The following is a 21,561-nucleotide window of genomic DNA, read 5'->3' as shown; positions in this document are numbered from 1 at the left end:
AGGAGATATTTTCATTTCACATGTAATATCACACAGAATATATAGATTCTTTAAACCACAGGAAATGTTAATGTTCATCTTGAAAATACACAGGAAATTACACACTCATTTTGAAACTCTATATTTGGAGTACAAGGTGGTATCATAGGATCTTTTCAGGGACTGATTAAGAGAATTAAAAGTATCTTTCACATTGTGCTCTGTCTTAAAGAAATACATTTCATTTTTACAAAAGTTCTGCATGAGAAATAACCTTTATTATTACTTTACATGTCAAAAAACAATACTCTGGAGAAACAGGAAGAGAAGTAGAAGCAGCAGACTGGGGAAATAATAAAGTAACTGTCAGGTGGCCTGTGTAGAGACTACACAGACCAGCCACAGTACACAGACTTTAAGGAACTTCAGGAATTAACCAAACTCCCCTTTAAAGTTGACAAAAAATTCATTTATTGGCAGAAAAGACTGCTTTATAGACCATGTCTTTGAAGGCTTGTTTCACTTGCTGGTTTCTCAGGGTGTAGATGAAGGGGTTCAGCATGGGGACCACAGAGGTACTGAGAATAGCCACTCCTTTTGTCAATGATGCCTTTTCTTTGGCCGAGGGATTAGCATACATGAATATACAGCTTCCATAGGAGATGGAGATGACAATCATGTGAGAGGAACAAGTGGAGAAGGCCTTTTTTCTCTGACTGGCAGATGGGATTCTCAGAATAGTCCTGATAATGTATATATATGACAAAATCACTAAGGCCAAAGTGAATAGCAAGGTAACCAAAGCAAAGTAAAAACCAATTATTTCTAGGAACCATGTATCTGAACAAGACAATTGTAAAAGGGGGAAATAGTCACATGCAAAGTGATCAATGACATTGGAAGCACAGTAATCCAGCTGGAGGAGAAGCATAAGGGGCGGGAAAATGGTTAGAAACCCACCCAGCCAAGCACAGAGCACAGGCAGGCTGCAGAGTTTCCTGCTCATGATGGTTGTGTAATGCAGGGGCTTGCAGATGGCAACATAGCGGTCATAGGACATGGCGGTTAGAATGTAAAATTCAGTCACCCCCATGAAAATAAAGAAAAATAGTTGGGCTGCACAATTGTTGTAAGAAATAGTCTTGTCTTTGGTAATAATTGCCCCCAGAAATCTTGGGTTACACACAGTAGTAAAGGAGATTTCTTAGAAAGAGAAGTTTCGGAGGAAGAAATACATTGGCATCTGGAGATGGGAGTCCACCCAGGTTAGGGTGATGATAGTCAGGTTTCCAGTGACACTTAATACATATGTGATAAATAAGAGGAGAATCACAATCTGAAGCTCAGGATCATCAGAAAGGCCTAGGACAAACTCTACGATCACTGTGTGGTTCATTTCTTTCTCTTTTTTCCTCCTTTTTTCTCTTTTAAATATATTTAGATAGAAAGTGTATTAAAAGGAAGAGATGAAAATATAATTCATTATGATCAATATAATCAACTCTAAATCATTCTCTCTAATTCATGCCCATATTGTTTTCTTTTAATACCTTATTTACAATTTTTCTTAAAATGTATTTGTGAGTCATGTTTTATATAATAGTTCTCTTATTCTAAATCTAACAGGAGAAGCCAGGAAATCTTTATATAAGTTATATTATTCAGAATTAATAAATGCATTTGATAATTTTTGATTTGTCTAATTTATGCAAGTCATTGCAGTTTTGTTGGGATAATCCTATAAAACATACATCAATTTTTGTCATGTAGGTATCAGAAGACACTGCCATCTAAAAGAGATGTGGATGATCTTACTTCCATCATAAGATATAAATAAAACTTAGAAGAATAAAGTAACAACACCTTTTGTGAAACAAGAAATCAATTCATTATTTTCTTAGCAAATAAACTTTAAAATGTTTAATGATTAGATAATTTAATTACCAGCTTTATTTTTATATTAGTATTTATGAATGTAATTAGCAAAATGAAAATATACTATAGGTATTAGATATTATTTACAAGAAAATAAAATAAATAGCCTAATTATTTTATATATTAAACAACATTCACTTAATGGCTTGTCTGATAATTCCTTTGACATCATTAATATTTGACATTCTCTAAGATTTTCTATGAGTATATGTATAGAAACTTTATATGTATAGAAAACTGTGTATATTTTTGAGCTTAAAAGGATATGCAGTATTTATCAATTTTTAATTTTGCATTGAAGCACAAACTGAAAAGTAACTACTTGCCTCAGAGAGTAGCAGCTATGTTACCCAGACTTTAGCCCAGTACACTTTGCATTTGAACATCCTTGCTTAGCAGCTATTGAACTTTATGAAAAACTGCTTTATTCCCTTGGAGTTCTACCCCACATTTATCTTTTGCATGAGGTGACTAATACAAAAGGGTATTCCAGAAATGTAGAGGAAAACTTCTCCTATTAATCCCAAACCATTCAGCTGATTCCCAGCTCCACTGGAAGCATCTATCATTCTGCGTATCTGGTTTGCTAAAATCATGATAGTTCCCTTATCTTTTTTTAGATATTCACATTTCTGCTGTGAATAACAGAAGATAAGTCATTGCTACTCTGCCAGACACTAGTAAACATCACATGAATCAAATTTGATTATTTTTTCTCTATTTTATGATGATTCATGAAAAATAAAAACAGAATATGAAAACCTTAAGAAGATGTGGAACTTCTATCATCCTCTTCAATAACGTTGGTCTAGAAGTTTCAGTTCAGTTCAGTCGCTCAGTCGTGTCCGACTCTATACGAGACCATGAATCACAGTACGCCAGGCCTCCTTGTCCATTACTACTCCCAGAGTTCACTCAGACTTAGGTCCATCGAGTCCGTGATGCCATCCAGCCATCTCATCCTCTGTCGTCCCCTTCTCCTCCTGCCCCCAATCCCTCTCAGCATCACAGTCTTTTCCAATGAGTCAACTCTTCGCATGAGATGGCCAAAGTACTAGAGTTTCAGCTTTAGCATCATTCCCTCCAAAGAAATCCCAGGGCTGATCTCCTTCAGAATGGACTGGTTGGATCTCCTTGCAGTCCAAGGGAATCTCTAGAGTCTTCTCCAACACGACAGTTCAAAAGCATCAATTCTTCGGCGCTCAGCCTTCTTCACAGTCCAACTCTCACATCCATACATGACTACTGGAAAAACCATAGCCTTGGCTAGATGGACCTTAGTTTGCAAAGTAATGTCTCTGCTTTTGAATATGCTATCTAGGTTGATCATAACTTTTCTTCCAAGGAGTAAGCGTCTTTTAATTTCATGGCTGCAGTCACCATCTGCAGTGATTTTGGAGACCAAAAAAATAAAGTCTGAGTGTTTCCACTGTTTCCCCATCTATTTCCCATGAAGTGATGGGACTGGATGCCATGATCTTCATTTTCTGAATGTTGAGCTTTAAGCCAACTTTTTCACTCTCCACTTTCACTTTCATCAAGAGGCTGTTTAGTTCTTCTTCACTTTCTGCCATAAGGGTGGTGTCATCTGCATATCTGAGATTATTGATATTTCTCCAGGCAATCTTGATTCTAGTTTGTTTTTCTTCCAGTCCAGCATTTCTCATGATGTACTATGCATATAAGTTAAATAAGCACGGTGACAATATACAGCCTTGATATACTCCTTTTCCTGTTTGGAACAAGTCTGTTGTTCCCTGTCCAGTTCTAACTGTTGCTTCCTGACCTGCATTCAGATTTCTCAAGAGGCGGGTCAGGTGTTCTAGTATTCCCATCTCTTTCAGAATTTTCCACAGTTTATTGTGGTCCACTATGCTTTGGCATAGTCAATAAAGCAGAAATAGATGTTTTTCTGGAACTCTCTTGCTTTTTCAATGATCCAGTGGATGTTGGCTATTTGATCTCTGGTTCCTCTGCCTTTTCTAAAACCAGCTTGAACATCAGGAAGTTCATGGTTCACGTATTGCTGAAGCCTGGCTTGGAGAATTTTGAGCATTACTTTACTAGCATGTGAGATGAGTGCAATTGTGCGATAGTTTGTGCCTTCTTTGGCATTGCATTTTTTTGGGATTAGAATGAGAACTGACTTTTCCAGTCCTGTGGCCACTGCTGAGTTTTCCAAATGTGATGGCATATTGAGTGCAGCACTTTCACAGCATCATCTTTAGGTATGACCTAATTCAAATCCCTTATGATTATACAGTGAAAGTTAGAAATAGATTTAAGGGCCTATATCTGATAGATAGAGTGCCTGATGAACTATGGAATGAAGTTCATGACGTTGTACAGGAGACGGGGATCAAGACCATCCCCATGGAAAAGAAATGCAAAAAAGCAAAATGGCTTAGAACTGGACAGTTAGAACTGGACATGGAACAAACTGGTTCCAAATAGACAAAGGAGTACGTCAAGGCTGTATATTGTCACCCTGCTTATTTAACTTATATGCAGAGTACATCATGAGAAATGCTGGACTGGAAGAAGCACAAGCTGGAATCAAGATTGCCTGGAGAAATATCAATAACCTCAGATATACAGATGACACCACCCTTATGACAGAAAGTGAAGAGGAGCTAAAAAGCCTCTTGATGAAAGTGAAAGTGGAGAGTGAAAAAGTTGGCTTAAGGCTCAACATTCAGAAAACGAAGATCATTGCATCTGGTCCCACCAGTTCATGGCAAATAGATGAGGAAACAGTGGGAAACACTGTCAGACTTTATTTTTGGGGACTCCAAAATCACTGCAGATGGTGATTGCAGCCGTGAAATTAAAAGACGCTTACTCCTTGGAAGAAAAGTTATGACCAACCTAGATAGCATATTCAAAAGCAGAGACATTACTTTGCAAACTAAGGTCCGTCTAGCCAAGGCTATGGTTTTTCCAGTACTCATGTATGGATGTGAGAGTTAGAATGTGAAGAAGGCTAAATGCCGAAGAATTGATGCTTTTGAACTGTCATGTTGGAGAAGACTCTTGAGAGTCCGTTGGACTGCAAGGAGATCCAACCTGTCCATTCTGAAGGAGATCAGCCCTCGGACTTCTTTGGAGAGAAAGCTGCTAAAGCTGAAACTCCAGTACTTTGGCCACCTCATGTGTAGGGTTGACTCACTGGAAAAGACTTTGATGCTGGAAGGGATTGGGGGCAGGAGGAGAAGGGGACAACAGAGGATGAGATGTCAGAATGGCATCATTGACTCGATGGACGTGAGTCTGAGTGAACTCCAGGAGTTGGTGATGGACAGGGAGGCCTGGCGTGCTGCGGTTCATGGGGTCGCAAAGAGTTGGACACAACTGAGTGACTGAACTGAATGGTCTAGCAGTTTTCCCTACTTTCTTCAATTTAAGTCTGAATTTGGTAATAAGGAGTCATGATCTGAGCCACAGTCAGCTCCTGGTCTTGTTTTTGTTGACTGTATAGAGCTTCTCCATCTTTGGCTGCAAAGAATATAATCAATCTGATGTTGGTGTTGACCATCCTGTGATGTCCATGTGTAGAGTCTTCTGTTGTGTTGTTGGAAGAGGGTGTTTGCCATCACCAGTGCATTTTCTTGCAAAACTCTATTAGTCTTTACCCTGCTTCATTCCGTAGTCCAAGGCCAAATTTGCCTGTTACTCCAGGTGTCTGTTGACTTCCTACTTTTGCATTCCAGTCCCCTATAATGAAAAGGACATCTTCTTTGGGTGTTAGTTCTAAAAGGTCTTGTAGGTCTTCATAGAACTGTTCAACTTCAGCTTCTTCAGTGTTACTGGTTGGGGCATAGACTTGGATTACCGTGATATTGAATGGTTTGCCTTGGAAACGAACAGAGATCATTCTGTCGTTTTTGAGATTGCATCCAAGCACTGCATTTTGAACTCTTTTGTTGACCATGATGGCTAGTCCATTTCTTCTAAGGGATTCCTGCCTGCAGTAGTAGATATAATGGTCATCTGAGTTAAATTCAGCCATTCCAGTCCAATTCAGTTCACTGATTCCTAGAAGGTCGACGTTCACTCTTGCAATCTCTTGTTTGACCACTTCCAATTTGCTTTGATTCATGGACCTGACATTCTAGGTTCCTATGCAATATTGCTCTTTACAGCATCAGACCTTGCTTCGATCACCAGTCACATCCACAGCTGGGTATTGCTTTTGCTTTGGCTCCATCCCTTCATTCTTTCTGGAGGTATTTCTCCAGTGATCTCCAGTAGCATATTGGGCACCTACTGACCTGAGGAGTTCCTCTTTCAGTATCCTATCATTTTGCCTTTTAATACTGTTCATGGGGATCTCAAGGCAAGAATACTGAAGTGGTTTGCCATTCCCTTCTCCAGTGGACCACATTCTGTCAGGCCCCTCCACCATGACCCGCCCGTCTTGGGTTGCCCCACAGGCATGGCTTAGTTTCATTGAGTTAGACAAGGCTGTGGTCCTAGTGTGATTAGATTGACTAGTTTTCTGTGAGTATGGTTTCAGTGTGTCTGTCCTCTGATGCCCTCTTGCAACACCTACCATCTTACTTGGGTTTCTCTTACCTTGGGCATGGGGTATCTTCACAGCTGCTCCAGCAAAGTACAGCCACTGCTCCTTACCTCGACGGGTATCTCTTCACCTCCGCCCTTCCTGACCTTCAACGTGGGATAGCTCCTCTAGGCCCAATTTAAAGTGAGAACTGCAAGTGAAATGGCAAAGTGGGGTATTACGAGTGTAGATTCTTAAACTAGGATCTGGCATTTAGTTGCACTAAATGCTCAAATATTCAAGTTTAGCTGTTGTGACCTATGAAGAGAGACGTGTTGATCTCCTGGGAACAAAGTCCAGGCGACAGCTGTGCTATAAGGTGGAACATCGGGGATTTCTGGAAGCTGCCATTGGTGTTCTCAGAGCCTCCTGACTCTCCTCTATAGTGAATCTCTCTTGGGAATGTTTATGTTCATCCCACAGAAGAGTTCAATGAGGACTTCTAGAAAATAATCATTTTCATTAATCACAATTATTTAATATTTTTGAGTAATAAAATAGATGTGAAATCTTACAAAAATAGCACTCAATCTACTTTAGTTTTAGTCATATTCTTGACATATAAAAGTTTTCTACATATGCACTTCATTACTTATTCTTAGCCTTCATTATTGTTGCAGCTTCAAGGTTCTTTAATAATTCTAAGTTATATAAGAACTTTATTAAATATTAAAAGTAACAAGGGAAAAATAACATACAAGGGAACTTCCATCAGGTTATCTCCTGACTTTTTAACAGAAACTCTACAAGCCAGAAAGGAATGGCAATATATATTTAAACTGATGAAAATAGAAGAACCTACAACCAAGAATACTCTACCCAGCAAGCCTCTCATTCAGATTTGATGGAGAAATCAAAAGCTTTCCAGATAAGCAAAAATTGAGAGAATTCAGCACCACCAAACCAGTTTTACAACAAATGCTAAAGGAACTTCTCTAAGCAGGGAATAAGACAAGGAAAAGACCTACAAAAAACAAACCCAAAACAATTAAGAAAATGATAATAGGATGATACATATTGATAATTACCTTAAATGTAAATGAGTCAAATGCACCAACCAGAAGACATAGACTGACTGGGTGGATGAAAACACGTGCATGTACGTACTTCCAATTACTATATCACTCTGCTTAACCTCCCAAATTGTATGGAATTATTTTATATTATTAGATTATTCATGTTCCCATTATAGCTTGCAATTGCAGGGATCTTTAAATTTTCTCTGGCTAATGATTGCAAAAACTGATAAACATATTTTAGTATTGTGATTATGTAACTATTACTCCTTAATATCATTGTATCATGATTGGGCAACAATAGAATTCTATATCATCAGCAGTAACATTTAATAGGAAAACCTATAACCACATTTTAAAATAAAGATGCATATCTGAAATATCTTGGAATTTTTTGAAAAATACAAATGCCCAGGTATTGCTTTTCCTCCAAAGCTCCAGATATGTTTCTAAGGAGCAGCCATGTTTAAGAAGAACTGGACCATAGGATGATCTTTTACTTTTATCTAGTTGGTTTCAATTTTCTATTTCATATTCAGTACTCCCATCTCATTTAGCTTTTGTTTTCAGATTTCTTCATCTCTTCTATGTTTTTTTTTTTTTTTTATGTCCTTTCTCAAGCCTTTATCAAGCATGCTACTGCTGCTAAGTCACTACAGTCGTGTCTGACTCTGTGCGACCCCATAGACGGCAGCCCACCAGGCTCCCCCGTCCGTGGGATTCTCCAGGCAAGAACACCGGAGTGGGTTGCCATTTTCTTTTCCAGTGCATGAAAGTGAAAAGTGAAAGTGAAGTCGCTCAGTCTTGTCCGACTCCTAGCAACCCCATGGACTGCAGCTTTCCAGGATCCTCCGTCCATAGGATTTTCCAGGCAGGAGTACTGGAGTGGGGTGCCATTGCTTTCTTCATTTATCAAGTATAGTAGAACAGTTTTCATATACATATATATATATAGTATTTGTAGAGTGTGTATATATATATGTATCTTAGAAAATTTATCAATTTTTTCCTAAATAAAAAATTTGCAATTTGACTCAACTTGTTTGACTTAGTATTAATAAAATGCTATATTTCTAATTATAAAAATAGATATACAATAAGCAACAATGTTTTATTGTATCACAAAGGGAAATATAAACAAAATCATGTTTATACCTATAATGGTATAATACGTATAATGGAAAATAATTTGAAAAATAATATATGTGTATATGTGTAACTGAATTACCTGACTATGTACCTGAAACTGCAACAAGATCCAACCAGTCCATTCTGAAGGAGATCAACCCTGGGATTTCTTTGGAAGGAATGATGCTAAAGCTGAAACTCCAGTACTTTGGCCACCTCATGCGAAGAGTTGACTCATTGGAAAAGATTTTGATGCTGGGAGGGATTGGGGGCAGGAGAAGAAAGGGACGACAGAGGATGAGATGGCTGGATGGCATCACTGACTCGATGGAAGCGAGTCTGAGTGAACTCCGGGAGTTGGTGATAGACAGGAAGGCCTGGCGTGCTGCGATTCATGGGATCGCAGAGTCGGACACAACTGAGCGACTGAACTGAACTGAACTGAACTGTACCTGAAACACTTTAAGTCAACTATACTTCAAAAAAGTATATATGCTATGAAATTTTTAAAAAGAAATGTAGCTTTATGGTACTCAAGAATGAGATTCTGCAAAGTATTTTAAGATCACTATAGAAAATTATTCTACACTATAAAGTCCTTTAAGCATGTAAAAAACTAAGTAAATAATCAATAAAATGTCACAGACCATTACAATGTTTACTGAGCTTAAAATAAAAAGATTAGAAACTCATATATATATATAAATTCTTTACATTATTAATAGTACTTCTGATAACAATGAGAAGGAAAAGAAAGAGGAAGGTAGAGGTAAATTTTTTCGTCAATTACTATAGTCCAGACCTAAATCCCATGGGGGAGCCTGGTGGGCTGCCTTCTATGGGGTCGCACAGAGTCGGACATGACTGAAGCGAATTAGCAGCAGCAGCAGCAGCAGCAGACCTAGTCTAATTGTTTTCTACATATTGCCTCTTTGAATCCTGTCAACAATTTTATGAGGTATCTGTAATTGTTATTCTCTTGCAGAAATATTTATCTTATCTTTTTCTCTGGAAATATTTTATAAGATTATTGCCCAATTGGTCAAAGTTTATGGGAAATTTTAAGACAGCAAGTGGGGAAAGACTATCTACAGCCTATTGGGCAAATTTGGCTCATGAACTATTTTTATTAAAAGCTTTATTAGACATGCCTTAGCCCTTTCATTTACATGTTGTTCATAGCTGCATCCACACTACAGAGGGGGAGAGTTAGTTACTTCAAGGACTTATGGTCTACAAATTCTAAATTATTAATATATGACCCTTTTATAGAAAAAGTGTGTCTTGACTGGTGATATTAATAATCAAAATGCTCACACAGATTGCAAACATTTGTAATAACCACTAAAGAATTTGCATAGTGTTGGGTAGAGAGCTGTATTATCTGATAATATCAACATAAACTCTCTCATATCTTTTGCAATAATTTTACAGTTCTTTTAATTACCAGAACTATACCTATCTACAGTCTATGGTATATATTTTTTGAGTCATTAAGAAGTCACAGTTATCAATTAAGTCTAACTTCAGCATTTTCATATGTTTCCAATTAAGCTTAGAAATTATAAATGTCCAGCATGAGGGGAAGAAAAAGTAACTGCACAATTTCCCTACAGTGTCGAAATCTCCTCAGTATGGTTTATAAGTTATTTTCTTTGTGTTTCAGCAAATGATGTATCTAAGACTCTCAACTGAGTATAGTATGTGAAAATCAGAACTTAGTTCAATGAATTATGATTACAGCTTTTCTATAATAGTTTAAAAGTGTAGGATGAGAGTGAGCACTCATCCATTATTATTCAGCACTCTCCATTATTATTTCAGTTTTTGACTTCATGGAAAACAGAAAAAAAAAATGTTCAGAGCCAGAACTGTATGATCTTGTACAATTGTTCATATAAATTCTAATCAGTACATTTTCCATATGATGTCATACTCTAATGTTTAAAATAAGCATTTTTAACAAGAAAATCTCAATTTTGTGTATAATAAAACTTTGCTACTGTTAGTTTCTCTACTACTGATTACGCATATCACTTAAAGAGGCAATTAAAAGAATTGTATGTATAAGGTATTATCTCAAAATAGCCACAGATATGAGAAAGTTATTTAAAAAAAAACTTAGTTATTATCAAAAGACCAGTTTAACATCAAGCATTTATTTAAATATACAACTGACCGTAGCATATGTAGTCATAGTTGGTATCCAGTAACTACAAATTGGCAATGGGCATGGGTACTTGTCATATAATCTCTACAAGGGTTAAATCATGTGCTGCTGCAACTGCTGACCCTCAACCCTCCCTGAAGGAGTGAGGGTAGACAGAAGAAATGAGGCACTCTCTGCTCCAGGAAAACTGCCAGGACAGGTCTTCAGATAGTTAGATACACTCAGGAGCTGATTTTATGAGCCCAATTCTTATATCTCCTCATATCTAGAAAAGTACTAAAATTCTTCATGGTGCAAATTGTTTCTCATGACTGGCAGAAACTTCATAAGACCAGCAGAAATTCTAAAATAAATATGTGCTTAATTGCATATCAAAATCACATATATACTATCCTTCCCCCGTACCTCTTTGGAACAGTTTCCCAAGTTTCTCAGAGTTATTTGCGGCACTGTCTCCTGGGTTGCTCATATTGCCCACCTAAAAACTTCTTAACACACAGCTCTCAGATTTTTTAAAATGCCAGTTTCTTCAGGCTTTTTAAAAGAATTGTTATTGTATATATGTTAATATTGGAATTCTCCCAAAGCAGGGTCTGTATCATAATTTTCCCTAAGCAACTATTCATTATAATAATTTTTTGAATTGAAGAATAATATAGTGATGTTTGAATGGCATCATAGATTCAATGGACATGAGTTTGAACAAATTCCAGAAGATAGTAAGGAACAGGGAAGCCTGGCTGCAGTCTTCTACAGCCAGGGAGTCTGAAGTCCATGGGGTCGCAAAGAGTTGGGCATGACTGAGCAACTGAACAACAGCACAGAAAATGTCAAACTCGATAATGGGAAAAGTTTTTTGATTTCTCAAGAAAATGTAATTACATTTTTCTTTTTTTTAATATAAAATTATTTATTTTAATTGGAGGTTAATTACTTTACAATATTGTATTTGTTTTGCCATACATCAACATGTATGCGCCACAGGTATACACGTGTTCCCCATCCTGAATCCCCCTCCCACCTCCCTCCTCGTATCATCCATCTGGGTCGTCTCCGTGCACCAGCCCCAAGCATCCTGTATCATGCATCAAACCTGAACTGGCTATTCATTTCATATATGATATTATACATGTTTCAATGCCATTCTCCCAAGTCATCCCACCCTCACCCTCTCCCACAGAGTCCAAAAGACTGTTCTATAAATCTGTGTCTCTTTTGCTGTCTCGCATACAAGAAAAACACCAATACAGTATACAAACGCATACATATGGAATTTAGAAAGATGGTAACGATAACCCTGTATGTGAGACAGCAAAAGAGCATTTTTGAATAGTCCTACAGTTAGCTCAGAATTCTGTTTCTCTGATTCCTCCGAAAAAAGGCAACTTACTTTTTATTAATGGAAAAGCGAAAGTGAAGTCGCTCATTCGTGTCCGTGGACTGTAGCCCACCAACCTGCTCCATCCATGAGATTCTCCAGGCATGAATAATGGAGTGGGTTGCCGCCATTTTCTTCTCCAGGAGATCTTCCCCACCCACGGATCGAACCCATGTCTCCCACATTGCAGACAGACGCTTTAACCTCTGCACCACTAGGGAAGCCCTTTGGAATAATGGAAAAGGGGAGTCAAATCAAATCAGTCAGATCAACACACAAACCCGTATGATTAAGAATAATGAAGGAAAAAAATGTAATCACCTAAATCACTCTTAGGATTTGTGGGTTTCCATAGAGATATTCTGCTGCTGCTGCTGCTATTAAGTCACTTCAATCGTGTCTGACTCTGTGCAGTCCCATAGATGGCAGCCTACCAGGCTCCTCCATCCAGGGATTTTCCAGGCAAGAGTACTGGAGTGGGGTGCCATTTCCTTCTCCGGAGATATTCTATTTCTCCCTAAATGTCTGTTTGTCAACTAGTATCTATATTTGAAAATAATTTTTAACCTAAAAAGGAAAATAAATTCTTATAAAAATATAGCATCAGGTCTTAATTTTAATTATTTTGTGTGGGATTATTGGGGATTTCCATTCCAAGAGATCTGGATTAAAAATACAACTCTCTCTGAGTTATATATTTTTTTATTCCCCACTGTGAAAATAAGGATAATATTTCATACAATTATTGTGATGGCTACCAACCTAGATAGCATATTGAAAAGCAGAGACATTACTTTGCCAACAAGGGTCTGTCTAGTCAAGGCTATGGTTTTTCCAATGGTCATGTATGGATGTGAGAGTTGAACTGTGAAGAAAGCTGAGTGCCAAAGAATTGATGCTTTTGAACTGTGGTGTTGGAGAAGACTCTTGAGAGTCCCTTGGACTGCAAGGAGATCCGACCAGTCCATTCTGAAGGAGATCAGCCCTGGGATTTCTTCGGAAGGAATGATGCTAAAGCTGAAACTCCAATACTTTGGCCACCTCATGCGAAGAGTTGACTCACTGGAAAAGACTCTGATGCTGGAAGGGATTGGGGGCAGGAGGAGAAGGGGTCGATAGAAGATGAGATGGCTGGATGGCATCACTGACTCGATGGACGTGAGTTTGAGTGAACTCTGGAAGTTGGTGATGGACAGGGAGGCCTGGCGTGCTGAGATTCATGAAGTCACAAAGAGGCAGATATGACTGAGTGACTAAACTGAACTGAACTTGATTAGAAGTAAAATTAAATTATATAAAATTTTAAAGCATGTATCCTTACACAGTAAATACTGTTCTCTTTATTATTCATCCAAATAAAATCAATTATTATGTTTGAAGAAGATCATTATACAGCCTTCACGTACTCCTTTTCCTATTTGGAACCAGTATGTTGTTCCATGTCCAGTTCTGACTGTTTCTTCCTGACCTGCATATAGGTTTCTCAAGAGGCAGGTCAGGTGGTCTGGTCTCACTATAAAACAATTGTAACCATTTTGGAGGAAACTTATTTGAGAGACAGTGCTGTTTATATTCTTATCTCATTGATCTCATTGATTCATTGCAGTAACCTTATGTTAGCTTTGAAGAAACTGACAATGAGAGATTAATTATAAACAAAAGCATAGAGCTAGTTAAAGGTCAAATGGAATTCTATACTATTTCCTCCTGAAACTGAAGCATGTGATACTTATTAGACATATATTCAATGAGTATAACAAACAGGAAACATAAACAGACTCATTCTTCAGAATCCTTGATATATACAGGAAGGAATGGCAACCCCAAATTATTCATTATTTATTTCACCTGATGAAATGCTAAGCTAAGAATTAATAAATCAGTGCTAAGGAAAGGAAAGTTTGCATTGGCTTTTACGTTATAATCTTACCTCTATTTCTACAAATGCATCCATCACATTAAGGGGCAGAAACTATTAAAAAATATTGGTAACTATTTCAAGTTTAGGTTAAGATATTTAGCATTTGTAAAAATATTCTTTCTCAATACACTTGCAATTATCTTCTTTCTATAGCTATTTTTCTTTGATGTATTTTGCTTTGTAGCCATGGGAGCAAAAATGGGGAAGGGTAGCAAGACATCATTACTGTGGTTCTTTATGGACATGATTTTTATATGGATTTTTAACCTGCATAAGCCACAAGCAGTTTTATCACAACATATGCCCATGGCTCATGGGAAGCACTCCAGTGAATCAAATGTGCCAACAGAGCCAAGAGGAAAATACTCTAAGTATTATACATATGTTATTAATATTTGTAGTGGACTTGCCTGGTGGCTCAGACGGTAAAGCGTCTACCTACAATGTGGGAGACCTGGGTTCGATCCCTTGGTCGGGAAGATCCCCTGGAGAAGGAAATGGCAACGCACTCCAGTATTCTTGCCTGGTGAATCCCATGGATAGAGGAGCCTGGTGGGCTGCAGTTCATGAGGTTGTACCAATATTGAATTAGAAAACTTAGTGGACTATGTCCAAAGAGATAGAAAAACATGAGAAGTAGGGCAGAAACATATGGAATATTTGCAAAATTCTTGGAAGAGGTTTTCTGCATTTGATACATCAGGATTTCTCTAAAGTATAGACATTTCTTGACCTTGCTGACTGAAATATTGGGATGAATGAATCTTATGTGTAAACACTACATTTCCTTTCTTGTGTAATAAAATGTCCCCATTAAGTGGCTCACTAAGCTATTAAGTATAAAATAAATTATTCAAAAGATTAAATAAAGAACAATGAAAAGAAGAATGAGATACGATATCATGCTCAATGAATTCCCATAGAAAGCATGAGAAAAGTTAGATTAAATAAATTTTAAAGTCTTCAATACGTTCCAAGAATTTTCACAGGTCATTTTCCCTTAATAATGGTGCTAATTGTTGAAAAGTATCTACTATGCAGAGGCCTCTTTTCATTTGATTGGTGGGCTGGGTTCTGGTAATTAATGAAAGCATGAAGTGGAGTGAAGTGAAGTGTAGTCGCTCAGTCATGCCTTACTCTTTGCGACCCGATGGACTGTAGCATAAAACCTAGGAAATCTGCAAAAATTTACAATTCAGATTTCTTTAATCTAATTTTAGAAATGACAAAAAAAGATCTCCACATCTGTTGACGCAATCACTTTTATTTTCAACAAACATTGAGAACCTGCTGTCTTCAATACTATAGGACACTGTAGATACAATAGAATCAAAATAGATATGAACCCACCCTTACTCAGCTTGCTGAGGAATCTCCAAACACAAATCTAAGGATAGATATCCTCAGAAAAGATTGGAGAGACCCCCAGAGTCTCTAGGCGGATTGAGTAGTGATCTTTTCCCCTGAACAAATCCAGCTTTAAAAGACTGGGAGAGGTGGCTGTTTTATCAAATGTGTACATAAGAACATTAATTTACAAGGGACATAAAGAAGAGAAAATGATGCAAATAAAATAAATCTCAAAAAATAGACCCTAAATAAGTATAGATTTATGAACACTTGACAAAGAATTCAAAATAATTGTCATAGACATGAGTATTAAATTCTGGAAAGTGGCAGTGTTTTAGTTATATTACATTTATTTTTAATTACTTGATTATAAATATAATTTACTATTTATTTTTATGGGATTCATATATAAATTCTATAAAAATACATATCATGATCAATGTTTACCTTCTATATATATATTGAATTTCATGAAATAAAAACCTCTATTTTAAAAGTACAATGCACGACTACATATTATCTCTTTGGACTGAATTTCATGTACTATTACACAGAATATATAGCTTCTTTACACCATAGGAAACGATCAGTGTTCACCTTGAAAATACATAGGAAATTACACACTCATTTTGAAACGCTACATTTGAAGTACAGTCTGGTACTTCATAGGGTCCTTTCAGGGATTGATTAACAGAATTAAAATGATCTTTTCACAATGTGCTTTGTCTTTAAGAAATACATTTCAATCTACAAAAATTCTGTAGGAGGAATAACTTTATATATTTTGAAATGTTGCTTGGAAGTGAAAGTAACAGATTGGGAAATATATTAACTGTCATGTGGCAGGTTAACAACCTATAAAGAGCAAAGGTAGTTATTAATGAATATATGGTTAGGAATTTCAGGATATAATCTGATTGTTCTTTAAAGTGTGGTTTATTTTTGACCAAAAAAAATATATATATATATTATTGGCAGAAAAGCCTGCCTTATAGACCAAGTCTTTGAAGGCTTGTTTCACTTGCTGGTTTCTCAGGGTGTAGATGAAGGGGTTCAGCAAGGAGGGCCGCAAAGATATTGAGAATAGCTTTTGTCAATGATCTCTTTTCTTTGAGGAGGGATTACCATACATGAATATGCAGCTTCCATCAGAGATGGAGATGACAATCATGTGAGAAGAACAAGTAGAGAAGGCCTTTTTTCTCTGACTGGCAGATGGGATTCTCAAAATATCCTGATAATGTATGTATAGGACAAAATCACTAATGCCAAGGTGAATAGCAAACTAACCAAAGCAAAGTAAAAACCCATTACTTCTAGAAGCCATGTAGCTGAACAAGACAATTGTAAAAGGAGGGAAATAGTCACTCAAAAAGTGATCAAAGACATTGCAAGCACACTAATCCAGCTGGAGGAGAAGCAAAAGGGGCGAGAAAATGGTCAGAAACCCGCCCAGCCATGCACACAGCACAAGCAGGCTGCAGGTTGCAGATGGCAACATAGGACAATGGCAGTTAGAATGTAAAATTCAGTCACCCCCGACCCCTCCCCCCACCATGAAAATAGAGAGAAATAGTTGGGCCGCACAATTGTAAGAAATAGTCTTGTCCCTGGTGATAATTGCCCCCAGAAATCTAGGAATGCACACAGCAGTAAAGGAGATTTCTGAGAAAGAGAAATTTTGGAGGAAGAAATACATGGGCATCTGGAGATGGGAGTCCATCCAGGTTAGGGTGGTGTAGTCAGGTTTCCAGTGACACTTTTACATATGTGATAAATAAAAAAAAGGAAAATCACAATCTGAAGGTCATGATCATCACAAAGGCCTAGGAGGACAAAATCTGTGATCACTGTATGGTTTATTTTTTTCTGTTTATTATTATTATTTTCTTCTTCTTCTTTTACATATGTCACGCGAGTGTATGTTCTTTGGTTCTTTGTCTCGTCACAACAAAGATTTGGAGTGACGGACATTAAAGCCCCCTTGGCATGTCACAGCTCTCAAGTCTTGGACAGACCGTGTATTAGCTCTCAGGTCTCGAATGGACCATGTTATAGCTCTTAGACAAATCAGTGTTACAGCTCTATTTTGTTTAGAAGACAGTAAGAAAATCCATCTTCGAGGCATGAGGGCATGTCAATCCAAAGACACAAGGAGGAGAGCGTCCCAGAGTGCGGGTGAGAGAGAGTGAGTGAGAGAGGGAGAGAGAGAGAAAGAGTGCATGCATGCAGGAGAGAAAGAGAGAGAGAAAGCGCTTTGGCTCCTCCTTTTATATGTTTATCTCTCCCTGGGCCTGTCCTATATGTAAACTTCCTCAGGAGTATTGTTTTACATGAGGTCCTCACTCCGGTCCTTGGACCTTCTTTTGTTCTATTTTCACGGGCTTTTCCCTTCGTTGTGTTTTAGCCACCGCCATTTTGGACTCCTTTTCCCTATTCTACCTACCTAACATTCCCCCCTCAAGAGATGGGAGGCCCAGTTCTTTGGGAATAGGGGTGTCGAGGTCTTTCTGGCTACTTCCTGCTGAACTGGGACAGCAAAGGGTATTGGGCCTCCCCCTCTTGTTAGTCTCAAGCCTCAGAGTCCTTATAGCGGTGTCCATCTAAGGGTGTGTGATATTTTCCGTGGTCAGCTGTAGTTTTATATCTTTGTTGAACTGGCACTGTATGTTGTAGCTTATTGACCTGGGCAGAGATGAAACGGGTTAGACAATTGCCAGTACATGAAACATTATACTCAAATTAAGAACCAAAAACTTTTTTTTTCTAAAATTAGAAACAAGCAAGGAGGCCATTATATTCAATATAGTTCAAAAAGTACTAGTCAGAATAATTGGACAAAATTGATCAATCAATAAACCAGTCATCTCTATTGCAGGTGACATGATTTATAATAGAAAACTCTACAAAAGTTATGACCAACCTAGATAGCATATTCAAAAGCAGAGGCATTACTTTGTCAACTAAGGTCCGTCTAGTCAAGGCTATGGTTTTCCCAGTGGTTATGTATGGATGTGAGAGTTGGACTGTGAAGAAGGCTAAACACTGAAGAATTGATGCTTTTGAACTGTGGTGTGGAGAAGACTCTTGAGAGTCCCTTGGACTGCAAGGAGATCCAACCAGTCCATTTTGAAGGAGATCAGCCTTGGGATTTCTTTGGAAGGAATGATGCTAAGGCTGAAACTCCAGTACTTTGGCCACCTCATGCGAAGAGTTGACTCATTGGAAAAGACTCTGATGCTGGGAGGGATTGGGGGCAGGAGGAGAAGGGGACAACAGAGGATGAGATGGCTGGATGGCATCACTGACTCAATGGACGTGAGTCTGAGTGGACTCTGGGAGTTGGTGATGGACAGGGAGGCCTGGCATGCTGGATTCATGGGGTTGCAGAGTCTGACACGACTCAGCGACTGAACTGAACTGAACACACTTTGTAAAAATGTTTTAAAGTTGCAGAACATAGAATCAACATTATAAATGTAAGTTGCATTTTTATACTATTAATAAGCTTTCTAAAAAAGAAATTAAGTAAAAAATGAAAGTTGCAATAGTACCAAAAGGTATAAGATACTTTGGAATAAACAACTAAAGAGGTAGAAGATACATACACTGAAAAATGCAAAACTTTGATGAAACTAAAGACATAAACACATGGGAAAACATTCAGTGCTCATGGATGAGGAAACTTATGTATATGTCCTGCTCCCCAACAAAATCAACAGATTCAGTGCAGTCCTGTCAAATACCAGTGGCATTATTTTTTTACAGAAACAGAAAAAAATCCTAAAATTTATAAGGAATCACAAAAGACCATGACTAGCCAAATAAATCTTGAAAATAAAAACTAAAGCTGGCTTCCAGATTTCAAAATATATTGAAAGCTATGATAATTAAATTTATAGAGTACTAGCATAACAATAGCCATCTTAACCAATTACACATCATGAGGAGCCCAGAAAACACTCAGGTACATACAGTCAAATGATCTTTGAAAATGATGCCAAAAACCCATGGAGGGGAAAAGACAGTCTTTTCAAAGAGGGACACTGAAAACCAAAGACTAATAGTTTCAAACAAAAGCAACTTTTAAAGAAATTACAAGTAAACATTTCACAGTAGTATTTGCAGAAAAGAGAAAAGTTTTTCAAATATGAAAAGACTTGCAGAAAAGTATTGAAAATATGACTGCTTTATATAAAAGTGTGAATGTACATAAAGAAGCTCAATGTTAAGCTAATTATTGAAAACAAAGAGCGGTTATGGGAAAACTGAGCATCTACATGTAAAAGAAGGAAATTCTACCCTTACTTTACACTGTACACAAAATCAACTCAAAACAGATTAAAGCTTAAACTAAAGACATAAAGTTTTAAAACTCTTTAGAAGAAATCATGCGCATCAGCAGCTTATAGCTCAGTCGGTTAAGAAACTGCCTGCAATGCAGGAGACCCGGGTTCGATTCTTGGGTGGGGAAGATACCCTGGTGAAGAGCATGGCAACCCACTCCAGTATTCCTGCCTGGAGAATCCCATGGACAGAGACGCCTGGTGGACTACAGTCTATGGGTTTGCAAGAGTCAGACACAACTTAGTGACTCAACCACCAGAAGAAATAGTAGGGGAAAAGCTGCATGATATTGGACTGGACAATGATATAATGGATATGACCCCAGAAGCATAGGCAACAAAAGTAGATAGAACAGTGGGATTACATCAAAATAGAAAGCACTTTCACCACCAAAGAAAGAGTGGACAAACAGCAGAGTGAAGAGACAACCTGTAGAACAGAAGAGAATATTACAAACACTGTATCCAATAAGGGATTAATGTCTAAAATATGTACGAAACTGTTACAACTCAATAGAACAAAACCAGGACAAACCCCCAAGCCTAATAACTTAATTAATAAAAGGACTGAAGACTCATGTATACATTTTCCCAAAGAAGACACACAAATATAAGCAGATAAATGGCTAACAGATATATGCTAGATGCTTAATGCCACTAATGTTCGGAGAAAAGAAGATCAAAAGGACAATATTAAGTCACCTTACACCTGTCAGGATGGCTGTTATCAAGATGATAAAAGACAAGTGTTGAAGACAGTGTGGAGAATTTAGAATCCTAATACATTGTCGGTGGGAATGCACATTGTCCAGCTATGAGAAGCTGTACAGATTTCCTTCAAAAATTAAACATAGAACTTCCATGTTATCTAGCAAACCCATTTCCAGATATGTATCTAAAATAATTGAAATCAGGGTATCTAAGTGATAGCATTGTCATCTTCACTGCAGCAGTATTCACAATTGTTAAGATATGGAAAGGAACCCAAATGTCTAGAGAAGGATGAATGGATACAGAAAATACAGTAAATGCATTTAATGGGATAGTACTGGACTATTATTCAGCCTTAAAAAAGGAAAAATATCTCAATATATAGAACAGCATGAATGAAGCGTGAGGGCCTTATGCTAAGTATAATAAGCCAGCCATAAAATGTTAAAAACTGCACGAATTCACTTAGATGATAAACCTAAAATTCTCAAACTCATAGATTCAGATAGTGGAATGATGGTTGCCAGGGGTAGAGGGAGAGGGAAATGTGGATATTGCTAATCAATTGACATAAAGTTTTTTTAGTCAACAGCACTGTATTGTGTCTTTAAATTTTTAAGTGGATAAATCTCACATTAAAAGTTCTTATCACCTCAAAAGTATAGTGTGTATATATCTCTAATGGTTAGATATGCAAGATAATGTTAATAATCATTATTATAATTTATTGATAGCTAAGGCTGTATATTGTCACCCTGCTTATTTAACTTATATGCAGAGTACATCATGAGAAATGCTGGGCTGGAAGAAACACAAGCTAGAAACAAGATTGCCAGGAGAAATATCAATAACTTCAGATATGCAGATGACACCACCCTTATGGCAGAAAGTGAAGAGGAACTAAAAAGCCTCTTGATGAAAGTGAAAGAGGAGAGCGAAAAAAGTTGGCTTAAAGCTCAACATTCAGAAAACGAAGATCATGGCATCCGGTCCCAACACTTCATGGCAAATCGATGGGGAAACAGTAGAAACAGTGTCAGACTTTATTTTGGGGGGCTCCAAAATC

General features: G+C 37.5%; 2 pseudogenes; both read right to left on the bottom strand.

Moving 5' to 3' along the window:
- Positions 1–445: 445 nt before the first annotated feature.
- LOC120857364 lies at positions 446–1,375 on the bottom strand (annotated as a pseudogene).
- A 14,891-nt stretch (positions 1,376–16,266) lies between these two features.
- Positions 16,267–20,589, bottom strand: LOC120858032 (annotated as a pseudogene).
- Between the last annotated feature and the right edge of the window lie 972 nt (positions 20,590–21,561).

Source organism: Oryx dammah, unplaced genomic scaffold (genome assembly GCF_014754425.2).
Source record: "Oryx dammah isolate SB20612 unplaced genomic scaffold, SCBI_Odam_1.1 HiC_scaffold_29, whole genome shotgun sequence".
In the NCBI taxonomy this organism is placed as follows: domain Eukaryota; kingdom Metazoa; phylum Chordata; class Mammalia; order Artiodactyla; family Bovidae; genus Oryx; species Oryx dammah.
Note: the sequence above shows the minus strand (reverse complement) of the source record. Positions and strands in the feature narration are given on the sequence as shown.